Source organism: Oncorhynchus clarkii, chromosome 28, assembly GCF_045791955.1.
Source record: "Oncorhynchus clarkii lewisi isolate Uvic-CL-2024 chromosome 28, UVic_Ocla_1.0, whole genome shotgun sequence".
NCBI lineage: Eukaryota > Metazoa > Chordata > Actinopteri > Salmoniformes > Salmonidae > Oncorhynchus > Oncorhynchus clarkii.
Window position 1 is genome coordinate 20,823,745 of NC_092174.1, and position 22,370 is coordinate 20,846,114.

A 22,370-nucleotide genomic window follows, 5' to 3' on the forward strand; every position below is an offset into this window, starting at 1 on the left:
ACTTTGGTTTTCCTAGATATGGCTACTATATTATGATTTCTACATGGATTTGGATACTGCTTTAAAGCAGATTTCTGCAGCATTGGTAAAGATGTGATAAATACATGTGAATGATTTCATTCTTGACTGATAACCTGAACCAAGTTGTGGTCACTGGTTACAGTTATAAGCTATTTCTTTAGTGGGCAGCTTGATGAATGCCAGCCAATATTTAGGTCACCCAGAAAATATACATCGCTGTTGATATCACATACCTTAACAAGCATTTCACACATTATCCTTACACTTACTGTTAGCACTCGGTGGTCTATAGCAGCTTCCCACAAGCTTGAGCTTTAGGTGAGGCAGGTGAACCTGTATTACTTCAACAGCATTTGACAGGAGATCCTCTCTAAGCTTCACAGGAATATGACCCTGAACATAAATGGCACCACCTCCACCATTGGCATTCCTGTCTCTTCTGAAGATGATGAAACCATGTATTGCTACCACTGTATCATCAAAGGTATTATCTAAGTGAGTTTCAGAGATACTCAGTATATGAAAGTTATCGATTTCATGAACCTTGTTTCTTAGGCTACATATGTTAATGTGGGCTATTTTCTGGGATTATTTATTGTTTTTATTCCTTTACTGGGAGGCTTATCAGACATGACAGTGATATTTATGTTTGAGGCATCACTACAGACCCTGGTTCAATTACAGGCTTTGTAAATTGTACATTTTGTAAATAAGAATTTGTTCTTAACAGACTTGCCTAATTAAATAAAGGTTCAATTTAAAAAATGCTGTTTTACAAGATGTTATGAATGCAGCATTAGACCAAGGCTCTACCTCTTCAAGAAAGTGTGGCTATGTCTGATGCCACCAACTGGATTATGGATTATTGTAGATGGTAAATAGAATTTTCCTGTTAGACCTTGTTATGATATTCAGAAAGTATCAGAATTGTCCAACTAAGTGGTAAGACCTTAGTGGTGAAAGGGTAAGCTTCAACTTCGTGACACTTCAACCACAACCTTTAAAAAGTTCACAACCATCATCATTCCACTGATATATCCCTCATGGGGTTTTAATCAATTTCTTGTCAGTCAGGTAGAAGCATCAATGAGTGTTTGTTCACCTCTGTGTCTAGTTATTTGGTTATGATTGCCTGCTGAAACATGAATTCACATCTATTACAGAATATTTTCTTGAAGGCAGGGGTCCTGCTGCCTGCTGACAGCCCAGGTTGCACTTAGTTCTTCAGATGTATCATGCGTTTGCCCAGGCACCCTCCTGCCTCACCTCCCCTTGTCAATGTGTGCTGAGCTGGGAGAATCATAGTGAGATGGCCACAAGCAGTGTCTGGAACGCCCACTAGGGGCTGCACTAGTAGAGGAACAGCACAGAGAGATCAATACAGCACAATGAGAGAAAGCAAGGCGAGAGAGAGACAGAGGCAGAGAAAGAGAGCAAGAGCGAGAAGTACACATTGCCCAGCTTCCCCACTGCAGCCGTGAGAGGCAGAGAGAAAGGAGAGCTCACAACTGAGCAGCCGTCGTAACAACGAGGCTGACAGATTGATGCTTGGCTGAGAGATCGATATAGTCGCCAAAAGACACTGGGAGAGTGAGAAAGAAACCTCTTCGAGATCAGTGTAGAGTAAGCGAAAGGGACCTGCACCAGAGGGAAGATAGAGATAAACCCGAGGCAAATTTAAATTGTTCATCTGGCTGATTTCTCCAACTGGGTAAGTTACACTGCATGTTTAAATTATGGTGAAATGTATGGCAGGTGTAGCTCCTTTCCTGGCGGGGGTTTGGTTGAGGGTGGCAAGGTAACAAAATAATAGGGGGCTTTATATCAATAAAAACATAACGATGAGAGCAGATGGGCCACAACAATATAAGGCTAATGACCCCCAAGCAGGGACTAAACAGTGGACAAAATCAGGAAACTAAAACACTCTGTTTTTAGACTTAGATCAAGCACTAGAGCAATTTCACATCTTAAATTCAATGATATTGATTCAATTTCACAGGCTAAATTTCAAACAATAAAACATTTGTTTTTCTGAAATCCAAAAGAACCTGCATATCACAAAAAATCTGTATTGTTCATTAAACTTTTTTTTAAAAACCTAGTTTGCTGCTCTGTACCTAGTTAACCTATACTATACTATATTGACATATTTTTATACAAATAATTAATCTATTCTCTATTATTACAAAACCTTATCTAACAATGTTCAATTGATCCCTTATGTGTAACATCTATTGACTACTCTAGATGTATAGCTTTTATCTGTGTGCCGTGGATACAATATGAGACATACTCATAACTAAGTTAATGCCAACCAAAGTTTTATGTCTCATTTGTGTTTCTAAGCTGTTTTGGGGGAACACCATGAGGTTAATATCACTACGTGTCTCTAATTATTACAAGTATTTCCTTTTTAGTATTCCCTTTATTAAAGTGTCACATGTCACACTTATTCCAAATTACGCTGGATTCTGAGGCTTCTGAATGGATCACTTAGCAAGAAAAGCAGGGATTGTCATTTACAGATGTAGGATCTTAATTTGATCCGCCTGTTGCAGAAAAACGTGTAGTGTATTTGAGGTTTAAAAAGGCTTCTCAAGTTTGTAATTTCCACTTTTTCTTTCAGACTTGATTTTCCCTTACAAAAAATGTATCAACCCCTACCAAAAATATTCATTCATTTATCATCCACATAATAATTCACATATCCTGTTGCTGCAGGATTATTTTCCTGCTCTAGCAAACTGGCTCAAAATAAGATGCTATATGTCAAATATTTACATGATTTTTCTTCAGAAAATATCAAAGGAACTCAATGTTTCATCTGCTGTTTACATGTGTGAAAAGTTTTAGTGCCTCATGTCAAAAACTCCTGTCTTTTAAATTCTGTTTAACACCAGATCTGTTAACCACCTAGTCACTGAGTCTGGATCACATTGTTGTCTGAACCTAAATCACTGCTATCATTGTATTTTTGTTTATTTCCCCCATTCAAATCTTAGCCAAGTTTTATTGCTGTTTAATTAAAAAACAAAACAATACTGTGTACACATCCAATTATTTTGTAATGCTGTGATAGTCAGATAAGGATGTCATGGTCTGGTGTATCTCGATCTCCAGAAATAATGTTTATCTCATGCTGTTCTTTAAAAAAAATATACACGGCTATATATCAGCTGTTCCACTCGACAGCATCACCCATCGAAGGTTATTATCATAGATTTCAGGTGTCTAATTTGTCGAAGTCAGCTGAGCATATTCTCCAAGAGGCAGAGAGTTGGGGGTTTGATGTTAGATATTGTATTGATATTATAATCTGGTGAGGGGGTGTCCTAGGACCTACCCTATCAGATGATTTACAGTGTACAGAAAATACCTCTGTTGGTGCTTTCACTGTTGTGACTGTGAGATATAATTTGGTACATTTTAGGCACCACCTCTGTGTGGTGCCGAGAGAGTCTGCAGGTATAGAGTAATCTTTCTCTGTTGAGAGATATAATTTGGTTATTTTAGGCACTACCTTCGTTCTGTGTACAAATTGTATGTAGACCGGCTGTTAGTCTGTAGGTAGAAAGTAATCAGTCTTCGGATTCATCATACCTTACAGCCTCTCAATTCCCTTCTCCCCTGTGGCCCTGCGTCATTAGCCTGAGCCATGCTTTCAAAGGTTTTCCAAAGTCTCAAAATGTACATGCCATTCTCTCTATTTCACCCACGGTTACATCTAGCTTGCTAACCATACAGTGTTCAATGAATGTGAATATGTGTAAAATGGCTGGAAAATCACAAGGCATGATATGTCTGTGCCATATGTTAAGAGAATTGATAGAAGAACGTAGTCACCAATTCCTTGTGGACTTTTCTTTCTTTCGTGAATCATACTTAGAAATAGACTCATTCATTAGGTTAGGTAACAACAATTCACATCATGCTCTTTCTCTTTCCCCCTTCAGCTTATTATACTACTCTAGAGCTCAGGACCGTTTCTTTTTGCACTCTATGTGTGAATAATTAATATTTACCGGAGTGCCTATGGGTGGCCAAACAACACGATTATGTTAGTCTATGTGGTAATTAAAAATGTACATAATATTTCAATCCTGGGGATTTAGTTCTCTGTTGCGCCCAGCAGTGATCGTGTTAGGGAAGTTTCCCCCATTACTCCTCATTATTCAGCATTCAAATGGAGATATTTCAATCATTTGCATCATCAATCAGATAATATATTCAAACAAACAGAGCTGCCAAAACATACCAATAGCCAGATCCACCAACATCTGTATCATTGTGTTTGTATTAGGCTCCTGTAACAAATAGACTGACATTGTGATTAACAGCTTTTTGAACAACAGAGCAACTGAGGACTGATAGTCTCTGGTTCCATCTATCATGAAATCCCATATTAAGACTTTTTTTTAAAACAATATTCTAAAACTTAAAATCAAAGGTCTTTAGTTAATGACAGTGGATGCATGCAATGCACAATGATGATACAGCATAGAGACGCTATGTGGATGCCCTGGGATATACACCTTCCACACACAGTCTTGGTCATTCCGTTGTGGTCATCATGGTCCATTCTGTCATATTCTCAATCTGTTTGATAAATGGTCTATAGACCCTGCACTGATTCGTCTCAACCCCTCGCTGAGAAAGCCACACAAGCATTTCCATTTCACAATATCCGAGTAGAGAAAACAGAAAACACAGAAACAGAAACACACAGACTCAGGCTGATGCAAATCTTCCTACCTACACAACCCTCTGTTTCCCTGGCGAGAGATAGAGTTAGAGCCCTTTTGAAATGTACAATGTCACTTATTATCATGCAGCTGTGGTAGCATGGCTTTCTCTCCTCGCCAGTGGGGGGAGTTAAAGTGCATTGGCTTGTAGCGGTAGCCAGGCTTCTGGCCTGTGGAGAAAAGCTCTGGAGACCGTCCTCCGGCGCAACAACGCACTAGTGTTGAATTTAGACCATGACCGTCTTCATTAATGCGTTTATGATGAATATATGAATTATGCAGATCTTATCAACGCTGTTTCTGTTTGGCTGGTTGCATACTGTAGGAACGTTCTGGGTGTGTGTGTGTCCTCTATTTGAAAAGTCTGCATGCTTATTGAGCACAGAAACAATACCAGACTCAGATAAATGTTAAGTGACAGTGGGCGAGCAACAAGTCAGCAGTTTGGTGGTCGGAAGTCTGATCGGGCAAGATAGATTCTGACTGCCCACAGTTTGCTTTGAATAGCAGTGCTGAGCAGAGAAAATCTGCAATCGATGGAGGGCTAAGAAAGTCCACTTATATACTACTCACTGACAAAGAACATTTGTCTTATCAGCTCTGTTTGATCATGCCTGAGCTAACCGGGCGATTGATTATGCCATAAACCCGGAGGAAATGGGGAGAAAAAAACATAATAAATCAAATATGATTTACAGTAGCTGGACAGAAGTTTTTGATTAGCTTTAATGCTCCTCAGATTCACAGTGTATTACTGCTTGTGTAGATAGAAAGCCCAGAGAACACTAGAACGGAACAGCAATCAAAGGTTAGGAGGGATGATGATGAAGACCATCCATTTCCAGCTAAAAACTATTTGAAAGATAGGCCCACATCCGTTTTTCTTCTTTTTGCTATTTTGTTAGAAAACTTCTAAGATCAGACGATAGGAAAGTATCATATTTAGACCCATACTCTTTATATTTGTTGAAGCATTTTTTTAATTTTGATCTTCACACCATTCATGGGATTAGGTCATCAGCCCCAGTTTGGCATCATTTCTGTGTAGCCTACAATATGATGCTTCAAATAAATCATTTTGAGGAGAAGATACAGTATCTCTTTTACAAGCATTTGTCTAAGCAATTTCATTTTTATCCACCTTTCCTCCTCCAAAAGTAAGGGAACGAGGAGGGCCATGCTAATGACTTCTCATTAGTGGGATGGGAGATTGAAACTGAAACTGGATTTCTTCCATTATCCACAGCGTCCATTATGCTGGTGTTATACTTTCTTCCTTCTTGATCCCTGGTCTGTTCTGGAAGATCACCTGCAAACGTTTACAACTCTTAGTTATACTTCTTCTCTGAATCAAACCTGTTTTTAAATACCAAGTGTGAAGAGCAACAGAGCAACAGAAACAGGATGTTTGTTGTAGACCTCTGGTCCATGCAGCATCTCCAAGGAGGAGGCAAGCTTAAAGTTCAGTCTCGGCACTCCCCAGCATGCAATGCAGGATGTTCTTAGATGCAAAGATATCTACCCAAGAGATACCTTAGCTGAAGGGTAAATATGTTTGGGGTGTTTAGATTCTCTTTCTCTTGTTATCTGTATTGCAGTATCAGATGTTGCTTCCTAATAGCGTGTAGACAGATACCCAGCATGGAAGCACAGCTGTATCACTTCATTGCTTATCTAAATCTATATGTGCTTTAGGCCTATATAATGTGGAAACCAATCAGGATTGCACTGCCACTGACCCTCCCAAGTTAATTGATATGTGATTAAGGACTAAAGTAACTATTTGTTCCAGCAATTAGAGAGGGTGTCATTAACCTAATATGTTCTTATAGGTCACACATTTCCCATTCTAAGCACATTGAAGCACACAGTCACACATGTACGCATGTACGCACACACACACATACACACAAACAAACAACAATTGTTCCATTTATCACACTCGCCATTGTACAAAAGTATGCAGGGCACTTAAATATGCTTGCATAATTTGAGTTGTTTCTATTTTTAGCCCCAAAAAGCTAAAATAGACGTATCCTAATGAATCAGATGTAGAGGAATAAGCAATTAGCAGAATACACCAGGGTACACTGTCTTTGTTGTCTGCAGTATTTTGTTATATACTTATTTTGGAAATGTGTTTTATTTCAGCTAGTGGCTGTCATTTACCCTTTGAAACCGCCTCTGTGTGCTATATGCTTAGTTTGCTTACACTAGTGAATCCTGTCAGGGGGCTTTCATTGTCGATGTCAAATCCTTATTGCCAAAGGACACTGTGTACAACAAATGTCCATGTGGTTCACTGTGCCTGCATCAGAATGGACAATGACAAGCCAATGGGGAATAGAGTTATCACTGTCCCGTGGGCAGTATTCATGTTTCTACTTTCTACAGTGTCGTTTCTTCTGTGTCTACAGTGTTGTTTCTTCTGTGTCTACAGTGTTGTTTCTTCTGTGTCTACAGTGTTGTTTCTACTGTGTCTACACTGTTGTTTCTACTGTGTCTACACAGGTGTTACGACTGTGTCTACATTGTTGTTTCTACAGTTTCTACTGTTTACACTGTTGTTTCTACAGTTTCTATTGTGTCTACAGTGTTGTTTCTACAGTTTCTACTGTGTCTACAGTGTTGTTTCTACAGTTTCTACTGTGTCTACACTGTTGTTTCTACGGTTTCTACTGTGTCTACAGTGTTGTTTCTACAGTTTCTACTGTGTCTACAGTGTTCTTTCTACAGTTTCTACTGTCTACACTGTTGTTTCTACGATTTCTACTGTGTCTACAGTGTTGTTTCTACAGTTTCTATTGTGTCTACACTGTTGTTTCCACGGTTTCTACTGTGTCTACAGTGTTGTTTCTACAGTTTCTACTGTGTCTACACTGTTGTTTCTACGGTTTCTACTGTGTCTACAGTGTTGTTTCTACAGTTTCTACTGTGTCTACAGTGTTCTTTCTACAGTTTCTACTGTCTACACTGTTGTTTCTACGATTTCTACTGTGTCTACAGTGTTGTTTCTACAGTTTCTATTGTGTCTACACTGTTGTTTCCACGGTTTCTACTGTGTCTACAGTGTTGTTTCTACGGTTTCTACTGTGTCTACAGTGTTGTTTCTACGGTTTGTACTGTGTCTACAGTGTTGTTTCTACAGTTTCTACTGTGTCTACAGTGTTGTTTCTACAGTTTCTACTGTGTCTACAGTAGACTACTGGAACAATTAAAAGCTGCTGTATTAATAATTTTGGGCTTCAGCGGCATCAGAATGGCTTGATACAAAGGACTTCCTGATGGCTCCTGGGCAGTGGTAGTAATTACATCTGTGGCGCTGATTAAATTTAACCAGTAATTAAACAAACATCATTGAGAGCCCAACAATTACGCTTTTCTCTTGGCTGCCTCACTCCCATCATCCTGCCTTTATGCCTGCCTGACTTTCTGGCTTTCCAGCCCCCCTGCAGCTGTTGGCCAGTTAGATAATTTTAATTCCAGTTAGACAGTGGTCGGACACATTGATATTCCATGCTTTGTTGACAACCTTTTCCTTCCTCTTGCTAGTTGAGACACAGATCAAAAAAGCAAACCTCATCTAAGAGGATAGATGAGGTTTGCTTGTGTTGGTGGTCTTTCAGTTGCTAGTTCTCCCCATCTGTGCAGGCAGATGGAGGACCGCTCTCATATAGCTATGTCTGCTGCCAACTCTTCTCCATCCTGCTCTATAGTTTAAAGGAAAGGAAGACTACTTCTCAGCATCACAGCTTCACCAGTATCTGTGTTTTGAGAGCCTGGCCATTATCTATCAACCCTGTTTGTTTCACTTGCTCGGTCAGTGGTGTGGTGATTGTTCTGCTGAGGATGGTGAAAATTGATGTGCACTCATCACAAAAGAGAGCTTCTGAGGCTGAAGCTTTAACATTGAGATACAAACAAATGTTGGTTGGCATAATATTTGAATAGATGGTAGTGGTGGAGGGATGCCAATGCTTGCTTAAAAACTTGAAAAGTGTTTACCGTGGGTATTCAGAGCTGGAGAGGGGAAATCCATATTTTTGTTCTCTTGGTGACCACGGGTGAAAATACAGTTGGCTTTATTGTCTGAAAACACATTCTGTGTTGCATGATATTCAATACTTCTTGCTGAAAGCCGGAGGTTTTTGTAGAAAACCTACAGCAGTAATGAATGAGGCATTCTAGATAACTGACCTTTGACTAGTTTGTCTAGAATAACTGTCTACTGAACAACATGCATGTCTTTTGTATTCCGTTGCTTCCCCAACTTCAAACTGGCTAAATTAACTTAAAAAGCATATCATACTGAAGTGGTTCTTATGATCTATGAAATCTAACAAATACACCTCACAGTAGTTTGTTACTGTGAATGTGAGCAAGGACATCCTCTCCTACACCATAACAGAGAACACGCTGTTGTACTTCTCTATAAAGCAGATTCAATGGATGGATGTGGTTTAATAAGTCACACCTCCCACTTCCAGTCTGATCATCAGCATTTAAAAGCAGTCACACCTCCTCAAGTCAGTCTGCATTCATATTTCTCATTACATGAGCCAGTCCACCCAGAGAGATCACACAATGAGCTATTCTTCACCTCAGCCCAGCATTCAGTCAGTGGTGCATTTTAAAGGGCTTTCATAGAGGAGAGGAGGACATTGGGACTGGCATGGAGCTTTGTTCCAATTATGCTATTTGGACAAATGTCAGACCAGCCTCAGAGAAAGAGATCATCTTTCACAGATCCAGTAAGACCAGCTTCAGTGTATAGAAGATTTAGCAGTCCACTGTGAAAATACTTAGACATAGATGTTGAATATATGGATTAAGTTAAACATTTATTTTGTGAAGTCCTTGGGAGCTAGTGAAATAAAATAGCATTTCCACTGATTTCACTCAATATCCGCTTGACCTCAATGTGCGTTGACTTTGTAGACTGAAGCGAGACAGTTAGTGCAAAGAAAAAAACTACGACCTTTACAATATTTCCTTAGACATCATGACACACACCAGGCATTTAAACGCCCCAACTTCTCAAATCTCTCTCAAAACTTCTCAAATCTCAAATCCTTGTTCTCAATTAGTGTCTCTTTATGTGTTGAGGTAGCACAGCTCAAAGAACATGATGCAGGCCTGATGAAGTAGTTCTGTTGTTGAATAATTGACCAAGCTGTTCCCTCAAATTTAGACATATTAATCAATGAGGTACAAATCATGTTTTATTTTATGGGTGATTGTTCATATGATGTGTAGGCATACTTATTATTTGTGGAATAGGCTTATGGAATTATTGAAAGTGTTGGTAACCAGACATTGAAATCAGCATGCTGAAATAGAGAAGTCTGTCTACGGCGATAAGACAGCAACCATTTCAGAGTAGGCTGCAATTCTCTTCTCAATAGCTTGGGATGTCTTAAAATGAGGATCCCTTTGAAGTGTGATAATTCTAATTGGAATTGGCATAGCGAATGAAAAATAAAGGCATGCTAAGACATCTAAAACAAAACTGTTGTATGGGAAGAAAAATATATATTAAACAATAAGACAAGAAAGGTTAATTGGCTATTTTCTTTTCCAATTATCAGCATGAGCAGTGTAAAAAATACATCAAAACAATAGCTGGTCTATACTATTTGTTTAATATTGCATATTGCATGGTGCTGCATGCAATACTCACTCTGTTTACCTACCATAGTCGCTCTAGCCAGCAATACTAACCATGTCCAACTGCTTGTCCATTAATCGGTGAATGTTCCAGAGAGGATGTGGAAGCAAGGAGCCATGAAACGAATTAGATAAATGTTTTCGGAGAATATTTAAAAAGGAATGCATGAACCTTATTGAGGCATTCATGCTTGAAATTGGGTAAAATCACATATTGGGAGGTACATGTAAGATCCCATTCGCTCCTATTGTTAATGCTGGAACATTTACCTTTGTCCTCTCTTGTAAGACATGTATGAGGAAGAGTCTGGGTCTGCATCCCAAATGGCACCACATTCCCTACAGTATGTAATGCACTACTGCTGACCAGGGCCCATGGAGCTCTGGACAAAGTAGTGCACTATATAGGGAAAAGGATGCCCTTTGGAACTTAACCTGGGATGACAACCCCCCCACCCCACCCCCACCCCCACCCCCGCTGCATTCTAAAGCTCTTCAAAGGTCAGTGATTTTCCCATCCTGTCTATAATTTTCAATATACCTGTATGTCAGAGCAATAATATAATATAGAATCCTATTGGAGTGAGGAGACAATAGTGTAAGAATATAATGGGATGGGAGGAAAATAGCTTTAGTGTTTCTATCTACTCCCTCCCCTCACAGCAGGATGGCTATGTGGTGTAGCAGTGCTTTAGAGGGACTGTACATCTCATGTCTGTTGGGTTTCTCTTGTAAATATGTCATAAAGATATACAGTGGGGCAAAAAAGTATTTAGTCAGCCACCAATTGTGCAAGTTCTCCCACTTAAAAAGATGAGACAGGCCTGTAATTTTCATCATAGGTACACTTCAACTATGACAGACAAAATTAGAAAAAAAATCCAGAAAATCACATTGTAGGATTTTTAATGAACTTATTTGCAAATTATAGTGGAAAATAAGTATTTGGTCACCTACAAACAAGCACGATTTCTGGCTCTCACAGACCTGTAACTTCCACCATAATTTGCAAATAAATTCATTAAAAATCCTACATTGTGATTTTCTGGATTTTTTTTCTAATTTTGTCTGTCATAGTTGAAGTGTACCTATGATGAAAATTACAGGCCTCTCTTATATTTTTAAGTGGGAGAACTTGCACAATTGGTAGCTGACTAAATACTTTTTTGCCCCACTGTATAACAAACATATTTCACACCTTAATATTTTATCTTTATACTTATTATTAATTTAGAATTGTCTACAGGTCATATAACTCCCTTTACCGTTCTGTCCTCACGAGATTGCCCTTTTAATCTGGATGGATCGTTGTGTCAACTTTCGCGCTTTTAAATCATTCAATGTGACAATTTAACAGTGTCAACTCAAATGATAGTAGCGCAGCATACCCATGGCGCAATTTATCCAGAGGAATTGTAACAATAGATGCCTTAAGCTGGAATTTGCCAGTAATTCCCGGGTTAGCTCTTTTTAGTTGGAGTAAGAGATGTAAGAGACTTAACCCAGCATGTTAATGAAATGTTGTCACTACGTTGTTATTACACAGGTAACTAAGCAAATTCATGTAAAATATTATAAACACAATACCTGCATGAAAATAGGTGTAATATTAATCAATAATATCGATGTGTTATTGTGTTCCAGATAACACTATTGTCTCAGACAGTGATCAAGTAAAAGCTCAGAACGCACCTCAACGAAGTGAAGCAGCACTCTTCACAGTACCATAATTAACATTTTACAGAAGCTCTTATCCAAAGCAAGTGACTTGCTCAAGGGCACATCAACAGATTTTCACCTAGTCAGCTCGGGATCCAAACCAGCAACCTTTCGGTTACTGACCCAACCTCTTAATCACTAGGCCACCTGCTGCCCTAATAACACATCATTCCTACACTTCATCACAACCATGACTTAATGCAATTTCAATTTGCATTTTTCAAGTCTTGATAGGCGTAGATACACGTCTATCTTCAAATCACTGCGTTTGTCGCAGCTCTCACACATCCAAAATGTTTAACATCACAAGTTTAACAGAAATCCGTGTCCACTTTGAATACTAATTCCCTTGTTCTTTTGTGTGAGGCTGCTGTTAGTCACCGCCTGTTTGACACCACCGCTCCTCTCGCTGACCGGCTGGACCTACAAGTGCCAAGAGTCAGTCGCTCTTCCAGACTGAGGCGTGCCTTAACATCCCGGTGCCCTGGGCTGACAACACAGCCGCTCACAAGCCAATCCATGTTTTTGTCCACCTTGGCCGAGACTAGGTGCTCCCATTTATCCCTTTGTGTTGTTAATACTCTACCAACTAAGCAGGATGTTTTTTGAACACTTACACTTCTCTAGTTTCTAGTTACTTCATTAATTTTGGGGCCACTGACTGCTCCAGCACAAAGTTGGCCCATGCCAGGCATATTGCAAAAACAAAAAAAATAAGTCCTTGTTCACTGTGCCATATCTGTCAAATACTGTATGTATGTGCCAGTATGGTGGATGGGGGTGTTAGCATCCCCATGCTAATACCAGTGTTCTACTTCTCCTCTAGCTCGGAGGTGTTTCCAAAGCATGGACTGATTTGACAGGGATCAATAAGTACCTCTGGCAGCTGGGATTAAAGACAACACCAGTGTGCAACACAGAATGTGACTGTTTAGCCGATGATTAACCAGGTCTAAATATGAGGCATATAAAAAGATAGGATCTGTATATCCCCATAGTGGTCAGTCAATTCCCCAGAGGATAATTGAGATTGGAAAATATGTCTATGTTTTAGGTCACTGCGATGGAACACAGACAGTAGACTGTTGATGGGCCAAGAGGTAGTGGTGTTACTTGCAGCCACTGTGAAGGGTCGTTAAGGTTTTATCAGTTACTCTCTGGTCTCACTGTGACAAGATAAGTGATTGTCCAAGAATCCCCTGTTTAGAGTGACACCAGATGCTGAGCTGAGGTAGTGAATGAGTGCCTGCATACGGTCGCAACTGTCTCTACAATAAAAGCTTCCCTGTTTCATTCAACATTTTCCATGCCGCATTCACAATAGTAAAATGCATTGTCATGTTCAAGCACTTGACAAGTGCCATTAACAGTTCAAATTCAACCATACCGCGAGAAATGTTCATGCATATGGTATACATTGCATCCCTATGGTTATAAAACCTTCAGTGCATCTGTCACTGGAAGGGGAGAGAGGTATGATTAAGTACTAAAACAACCTGAGTGTCTTGACCACTCAGCCCCTCCCCTGGCAGAAAGCAGGTGGCGGAATGGATTAGTATTCAGTGCAACACAACATGCTCTGCCTTTTGGGAATAGAAATGTGCTCCTATACTCCCGTGGAGTACGTTATAAGGCTCGTCAGCATGTAGCCTGTAGCTTGCCTCCCCTGTTTGGGGAATCATTTCTGATTGTTTCTATCATTTCTGATTGTTTTTATTAAGGGCTACATAAACAGCACTCTGAGGCCAAGACATTTATGGTAATGAAGTGAATTTTACATAAAAAGTTTTAAAACTTTGCAGTTACAAGCACACAGTAAGTGACCGACCAATGGAGAAAAGCCCTCATAAAAAGTTTTTGGGGTGTGATTATGAATGGCAACTACATTCACTAGGTTTTGCATAAAAATTAAGAATTGAGAAAACCAGAAATAATGATATGATAAATTACAATGGAATGTGAATTAATTGAATAAATATGCATTGTCTCTTTAAAATCCATTAAACCATTGTGTTCATTTATTAATGACGTCCATCTCATTTAATCCACCATGTCATTTAAATGAAGTCCAATTTCACATCCTAAATCCCTTACAATGCCTCTAAGTGCATTTCTTGCGCTGTAGCTAGTTGGCATTTCAACATTTCTGGCATGAATTAATACCATAATGACATTTGTACAGAATTGCAAGATTATGAATGTGTTGAATAATACCATTTTAGACCCTGTGCAAATCGTAAAACGTAGCCTACATTTGTATGGGATTTAATTGGTAGTTGCTGTCACTGGGTAATCAAAACAGAACAAAATATATTTTTTCATTAGCTGGGACATCAGTAGATTATTGGGGCTGAAAAGTGACAGTCAGAAACAAAGCTATAGATATTGAGACTTGTTTAAGTAGTTGCCATTTCTGCCTGGATGTTTTGACTTTGTGACTCCCCCCCCACTCCCACCCCATGTCAATGTGGTTGCCATGGGAACCGGTCAGGCCGAGATGAAGGGCACATGGGGTGGAGAGGGCCTCTCGAGGCTGCTGGACTCACCGGCTGTGACTCCAGCTCTGTAAATTAAATGTGGTCAACATTGTTCACACTGGTGTGTGGTGGACACACAACACACTCAGGTAATTGCCACACAGCCATGGCTTTGAATTCGATTGTGGGGGATAGCCAGAACTCCTGCTGTTGTACCCTTGAGCAAGGCAATAAACCTATGAACCTGTGGTGGTCCCTCAGAAAGAATACTTCATCCGGTAATATAACCTCAACCTGCATTTGAATGAGTCTGCGGTATGGTGCAGCCAAATCATGTAGCAAATCATACACTGCCAAGTGATCTGTCCAATTGGCTGGTTCATAGGGCCTGGGGCAGCTGCACTAATTGAGTGGCGAGCATTTTTCTGGCTATGGAACAGTACAGTGGACTTATGGTGCCTGGGCCCAGATCATATCACCTGCTCTAGTACCAGTTCGGCGGTCAGTGGAGTGTTGACTGGGCATTGTATAGACTGGGTTCAGACCATGTAACCTGCTCTAGCACCAGGTCTGGGGTCAGTGGAGTGTTGCTTGGCCTTTATGTAGGCTGGGCCCAGACCTTTAGAAGAGGGCTAACACACACACACTACACTGCTTATCCTGTTTGTGCTGTTGGGTGTTACAGACCCAAAATCAATAGACATTACCATCTGCTCTGGTACCAGGTCTGGGGTCAATGGAGCTTTACCTGGGCTGGCTACAAGAGTAGCGCTAGAGCCAGAGAGCACAGGGCTTTTTAGCCTCTGTTAGGGCCAACCACCATAATTCAGTATGGGCAAAAAGCACCAAGTGTATCATATTATATAGATACATCTTACCTTGTGGTTCAGCTGTTTCCTTGGTCAGCCACTGAGAAATTGTGACCACCCACGTAAATGTGTGAAGTGGTGGGCTGGCTACATGGCCACTTTGCAGCAGCGGCCTGCCATAACGGAGGTTGACACCAATAGAAATAATGAATGTCCTCCATTTGGATTCTGCTGTGTCGGTTTATGACTTTTCGGTAGATGATGTCAGGGCTCTTAATGATAAATGGTGGCACTCAAAGTATATTTCTGCTCAACAGGTAAATCATTCCACCTGAGGTACCCTATTTTCTGGGCTGCCTGGGGATTCAATCTGGCGGTGTGGTGCTGTGATTTGACAGGCTAAGGATTGATCTGATTTTAGGAAATGGCTATTGTCTAACCAATATTAAAATTAAGCATCTTTTAAAGACTTTAACGCTACCATACTGAATTCTCTTTACCTCAGGATGTCCATGTTGCAGTGTGGGTCTCTAACTGTTACTGTTTTATGAGGTATGTCTTTTTAAAATGAGTTTACCAACATAAGTTTGAGACTGTCGGAAGCCCTGAAGCCTAAAACAAAACAATAAAAGTACTCTTGGAATTATCTCGTCTGAATTATTAATAAAGATTAACTAGTCAGTGGCCACACGTCATAGAACCACCCCTTCACACCAGACTAGAAAACATGCAGCTGACGCTTCATGTGAAATGGTTTAAACTACAACTATGCCAAAGAGATCCATGGTAAGCCCGGACGTCTCTAATGGTAAAGAAGTCAGAGAACGCCAGGACAGAGTCCCCACGTTGGAATGGCTACAATTCTATAGACCATTAGACCATACAGCATAGTTTTGGCTACACGGCTGGAAATGGTTAAACTCTGAGACTATCGATCACTGCAGAATAAGAGCAAATTCTAGACTACACAAATTACTAGTCCATTCTAACCACCTACAACAGCGAAAGACATTGTGGCTTCTGGGGAAAATTAACCAGAGACTGTCTTTCCCGCTCTTTCTCAGTCCCCACCCCACCCATATCAGGCTTAGCCCACTAGGGACTTTTCTATCATTGTTAGTAACCAATATCTACTGTTAAAAAATCCACACTCTCATTTAGGAGGTTAATATCACAATACATCTTTTCACAAATAGTTTCATGTTTAATCACATACATTTTCCAATATTTAGATGTAAACAGCTGGGAAATGTACACTTTAACCTCTTGAGTGTAGGGGGCAGTATTTTGATGTTTGGATGAAAAACCCAAATGAAACTGCCTGCCAGAATCTAGAATATGCATATAATTGTCAGATTAGGATAGAAAACACAAAAGTTTCCAAAACTGTCAAAATATTGTCTGTGAGTATAACAGAACTGATATTGCAGCCGAAAACCTGAGGAAAATCCAACCAGGAAGTGTTGTTTTTCCTGAAAGCTCTCTGTTCCATAGCCTGCCTTCGCTCCATTTAAAGGAATATCAACCAGATTAATTTTCCTATGGCTTCCCCATGGTGTGAACAGTCTTTAGACATAGTTTCAGGCTTCTATTTAGAAAAATTAGCGAGAAAGATCACATCGCGTCATTGTATGGCTGGGTGCCAGCAGCATTTTGCATGCACAACAGCTTGGAGCAGACATTTCTCTCTCTCTCCTATTGAAGAAGCTACAGTCCCGGTTGAAATATTATCGATTATATATTGTAAAAACAACCTGAGGATTGATTATAAAAAATGTTTGACATGTTTCTACGAACATTACAGATACTATTTGGAATTTTCATCTGAGATGTCGTGACCGCTGGAGCCTGTGGATTTCTGAACATAACGCGCCCACCAAATGGAGGTATTTTGGATATAAAAAATAATCTTTATGGAACAAAAGGAACATTTATTGTGTAACTGTGAGTCTCATGAGTGCAAACATCCAAAGATCATCAAAGGTAAGCGATTCCTTTTATTGCTTTTCTGACTTTCGTGACCAATCTACTTGGCTGCTAGCTGTTTGGTGGACACAGTGTGTCAAATGCCAAAAAAGGCGTTGGAGTGGCAGCATGTGGCAGACGCTGTGAATGCTGCTGCTTCAGAAGGTCGGACCCTCTCAGAAATAAAAAAGAAGTGGTCCAACATAAGTGGAGGCCAAAAGGCGCATAGCCTGACACAGACAAAGTGTTTGTGACATGGGCGGGGGAAAGGGGACACCGGAGCTCAACCCCCAAGATGAGCGACTTGCCGGTATTATAGGGGAATCCATCCTGAGTGGAGTAGTGACGGAGGTGGAGGGGAACACGTACATGCAAGACACACTGGATGATCCAGGTATGTAATTAGTATTCCCTCGTTTGAAAAGAGTAAACCAAATGCATTCAAGTTGTGTTTAAACATTTATTTACACAAACAATTGTGACATGTTCTATTGTTTTTAGTCGCTGCGTGTTCCTGCGGGGTCGGTGGTTCTGCAGCTGAGCAGGAGCTGACTGCGCCCAGCCCCAGTGTCTCCACTGCACCTCGTGCGTCACAACTCTCCAGCGGCCTTGGCCTTACAAATGCAGACCAGCAAATGCAAAGAGACACCATCAACACTATTTTACGAGGTTGCCAAGGAGTTGAAGTGGGACAGGCATGGCTTGGTTTCTGCGGGTGCTTCTCTGTAAAGCTGGGCCCACTACATCACAGAGATCCAAGAGAACAGCTCTTGTTAATCGGAACCGGCTCATAAGCAACTCATAATTATTGGCCAGTAAATCTTGCTGGTCTCTGAAAATGTGCTTTCTCCGAATTCTTCCATTCGCCAAATCTTCCAACAGTGCCAAAGCAGCTATTGTGAGTCATTACGCATTTTAATTGAATGCCTTTTAATACCCACCCATTTGATTGTCAAAGTCACCCAATTGCGTAACACCTTCAGGTGTGGTAATTACCCTGATTGTAACTGACAATGACAGTGCCATTATCACATTGATAGTTCTGCGCAACGAACATGTGATAACAATACATGAAACTGTACACTTGTATATGCCCGACTGAGGCATCGGAAATGGCATCAGTTTAAGCTTAATTTGTCCTACTGTTGACCTTATTATTTATGAGAATACATTTCATAACATGCAAGTATTGATTAATCATTACAGATTCAATTAAATATGATTCCCAATTAAAGTGTGCAACTAATTTGAGGGGTTCTTTTGCAAAAACAGATATCTCCATTTGTATTTATTATCCTAATGTGTGTTTGTTTTGTGTGCACTCCAGGGAACTCTTCATGTATAATACGTGAGAGGTAATATTTGGATTTATTTTACACAATGGTATCACTTTCAAAGCGTTTCTCGAGTTCCATCCTTCTGCTATCGGAGTCGCAGCTTCTCATTTCTCGAGTTTATGTGCGTATGTACAGTATGAGTCAATGTGTCCGTAGAGGACCACACATTCTCCCATCAAGTTTGTTTTATAAATCCCAAAGTATGCTTAGAATGTGGAGTACGCCTTCTTTTGTGACTACGCAACGTTTATAAATGAGAACCCAGGTCATCTGATGCAGCACTCCATCACTCTTCTTCTTGGCAAATAGCCCTTACATAGCCTGGAGGCGTGTTGGGTCATTGTCCTGTTGAGAAACAAATGATAGTCCCACTAAGCGCAAACCAGATGGGATGGCATATCACTGCAGAATGCTGTGGTAGCCATGCTGGTTAAGTGTGCCTTGAATTCTAAATAAATCACTGACAGTGTCACCAACAAAGCACCCCCACACCATCACACCACCTCCTCCATGCTTCACGGTGGGAACCACACATGCGGAGATCATCTGTTCACCTGCTCTGCATCTCACAAAGACACGGCGGTTGGAACAAAAAAAATCTGATTTGGACTCATCAGACCAAGGGACAGATTTTCACCAGTCTAATGTCCATTGCTTGTGTTTCTTGGCAAAGGACGTCTCTTCTTCTTATTGGTGTCCTTTAGTAGTGGTTTCTTTGCAGCAATTCAACCATAAAGGCCTAATTCACACAGTCTCCTCTGAACAGTTGATGATGAGATGTGTCTGTTACTTGAACTGTGTGAAGCATATATTTGGGCTGCAATCTGAGGTGCAGTTAACTCTAATGAACCTATCCTCTGCAGCAGAGGTAACCCTGGGTCTTCCTTTACTGTGGCGGTCCTCTTGAGAGACAGTTTCATCATAGCGCTTGATGGTCTTTGCGACTGCGATTGAAGAAACTTTAAAAATTATTGAAATGTTGCTGATTGACTAACGTTCATGTCTTAAAGTAAGGATGACCAGCCTTTTCTCTTTGCTTATTTGAGCGGTTCTTGCCATAATATGGACTTGGTCTCTTACCAAATATGGCTATCTTCTGTATACCACATCTACCTTGTCACAACACAACTGACAGGTTCAAATGCATTAAGAAGGAAAGCAAATCCCCAAATTAACTTTTAACAAGGCACACCTGTTAATTGAAATGCCTTCCAGGTGATTACCTCATGAAGCTGATTGAGAGAATGCCCAGAGTGTGTAAAGCTGTCATCAAGGCAAAGGGTGGCTACTTTGAAAAATCTTGATATGTTTAACACTTGTTTGGTTACTACATGATTCTATATGTGTTATTCACATAGACAGGGATGTAGTGGAGCGGGTCGAGAGCTTCAAGTTCCTATGTGTCCACATTAGTGGTGGTCAGTGCCGTTTAACATGAAGGAGGACGATTTGTTTTCCATGAGCATGGCCTTATTTCTATTACAGCATATTGGTTGACTCTCATTCATATTTCATTCATCGAGTTCAATGTAACAGCGATAGGTTTAGGCTACTATATGATACTCAAATTTTCCCTGTCATTAGTCCAACATTTCAAAACGAGAGTTTCTATTGTACAAATGCAGGTATGTTTATCCCCATTTTATTCCGCTTGCTTCCATTTAAGAAACGTTTCTCAACAGAATCGGCGGAATGAATACACCTCTGATCATGCATAAACACAGTTCACTTTCATAGCAGCCACGTTGTATTCCTTCACACATCTATGCGCTCACCTTCTCTCACTTTTCCCCTTCGCTTGTGGACTTCCATGCACAACACATCAGCTGTATGTGACCAGGCAAAAAAACCTTTCCAAGCCAAACTGCTACACACAGTTGTCACCATATAAGCTAAAGTAACATCAAAGTCAGCACAGGAATAGTTCCAGTCTTGTGTTGGAAAGTCATAGCCAGCTAGCTAATATAGCACCCCTCTGTTTGAGCAGGGTATTTCAGTAGGCTAAACTAGCTAGTTGCATTTATTATCTATGTAAGTGAAACTGAAAGTGAAAAAATGACACTCTCTCTCTATTTCTCTCTTGCTTCTCCTTCATTTTGGAAGAAATTAATTTGTTCAAAACTGTTCAACTACTGTCTTTTTCTCTCTTTGAGTTTACTACTCACCGCATCTTATGCACTGCAGTGCTAGCTAGCTGTAGCTTTTGCTTTCAGTACTATATTTATTCTCTGATCCTTTGACATGTCAGTTCATGCTGCAAGTGCTCTGATAGTTTGGAGGACGTCCCCTGGAAGTTGTCATAATTACTGTGTAAGTCCATGGAAGGGGGTGAGAACCCTGAGCCTCCTAGGTTTTGTATTGAAGTCAATGTACCCAGAGGAGGACGGAAGCTAGCTGTCCTCCGGCTACACCATGGTGCTACCCTACAGATTGCTGTTGAGGCTACTGTAGACCTTCTTTGCAAAATTGTGTGTTTTAATCAATTATTTGGTGACGTCATTATATTTTGTAAAGTTTTATCTTAAAAGGATAACTTTTTTAATGTTTTTACATTTTTATTTTTATGAAATTCACTGAGGATTCTCTACTGGTCCACATCACTAAGGATCTATCATGATCCAAACACACCAACACAGTTGTGAAGGCAACTGAAGGCAACTCCTTTTCCCTCCCAGGAGGCTGAAAAGATTTGCCATGGGCCCTCAGATCTTCAAAAGGTTTTACAGCTGCACAATAGGTATGGCAACTGCTTGGCATCTGACTGCAAAGCTCTAGAGAGGATAGTGCGGACGGTGCCAGTACCAATTTTTTTGCATAGAATATAGCTCAGTATTTGAATGATTTGTTCTATACAGTCATTATTGCTCATCTTTATCAAGCGTGTCAATAATTTCGGACCAAACTGTATGTACACTTTTTACCAAGTGCTTCAAACAAGATACTAGGTCAGTACTTAATTCGGCTGGAGCTGCCGGATGTAAATAGAAACGTATTTTGACTTGTTGAAACAAAGTTTAGGGGTAGATTTTCGGATTCCTATCTTGGCACGTTGAACGAGTGAATTACTCAAATCGATGGCGCCAACTTTTTGGGTTATAAAGAAGGATTTTATCGAACAAAATGACACTACATGTTATAGCTGGGACCCTTTGGATGACAAATCAGAGGAAGATTTTCAAAAGTAAGTGAATACTTAATCACTATTTGTGAATTTATGAAACCTCTGCCAGGGTGAAAAATATTTTGATGGGTGGCGTTGTCCTCAAACAATCGCATGTCATGCTTTCGCTGTAAAGCCTACTGTAAATTGGACAGTGCAGTTATATTAACAAGAATGTAAGCGTTCAACCAATATAAGACACTTGTATGTACCTAAATGTTTAATATATATAATTGATATGATTATTTTTTCACGGGACGCCTAGCCCTAAGAAGATTTATTAAAAGCATTGTTTGTGGGTGTCCCTAGCATTTCCAAAAAACAAGGAGCTGTGACTGGATCAGTGGTTCACCAATCTGGACCTTGATGGTCCTGGCAACAGTAACAAGGGGTGATGTGTAATGAAACAAGGGTGCCTGTACCCTGGGTAAAAAATATTATCGGGGAGGGGAGAACATTTCTTTGCAACC

The 22,370-nt window shown here is 40.3% G+C and overlaps 1 protein-coding gene across 3 annotated transcripts in view; it reads left to right on the forward strand.

Moving 5' to 3' along the window:
* Positions 1 to 1,520: 1,520 nt before the first annotated feature.
* The window catches only part of LOC139386940 (tenascin-R-like), a 118,670-nt gene continuing 97,820 nt past the window's right edge, over positions 1,521 to 22,370 (forward strand). For all 3 annotated transcript variants that reach the window (XM_071132838.1, XM_071132840.1, XM_071132841.1), the window contains exon 1: positions 1,521 to 1,732. The gene's annotated coding sequence lies outside the window, so the exon portion shown is untranslated. The remainder of the gene's footprint in view (positions 1,733 to 22,370) is intronic.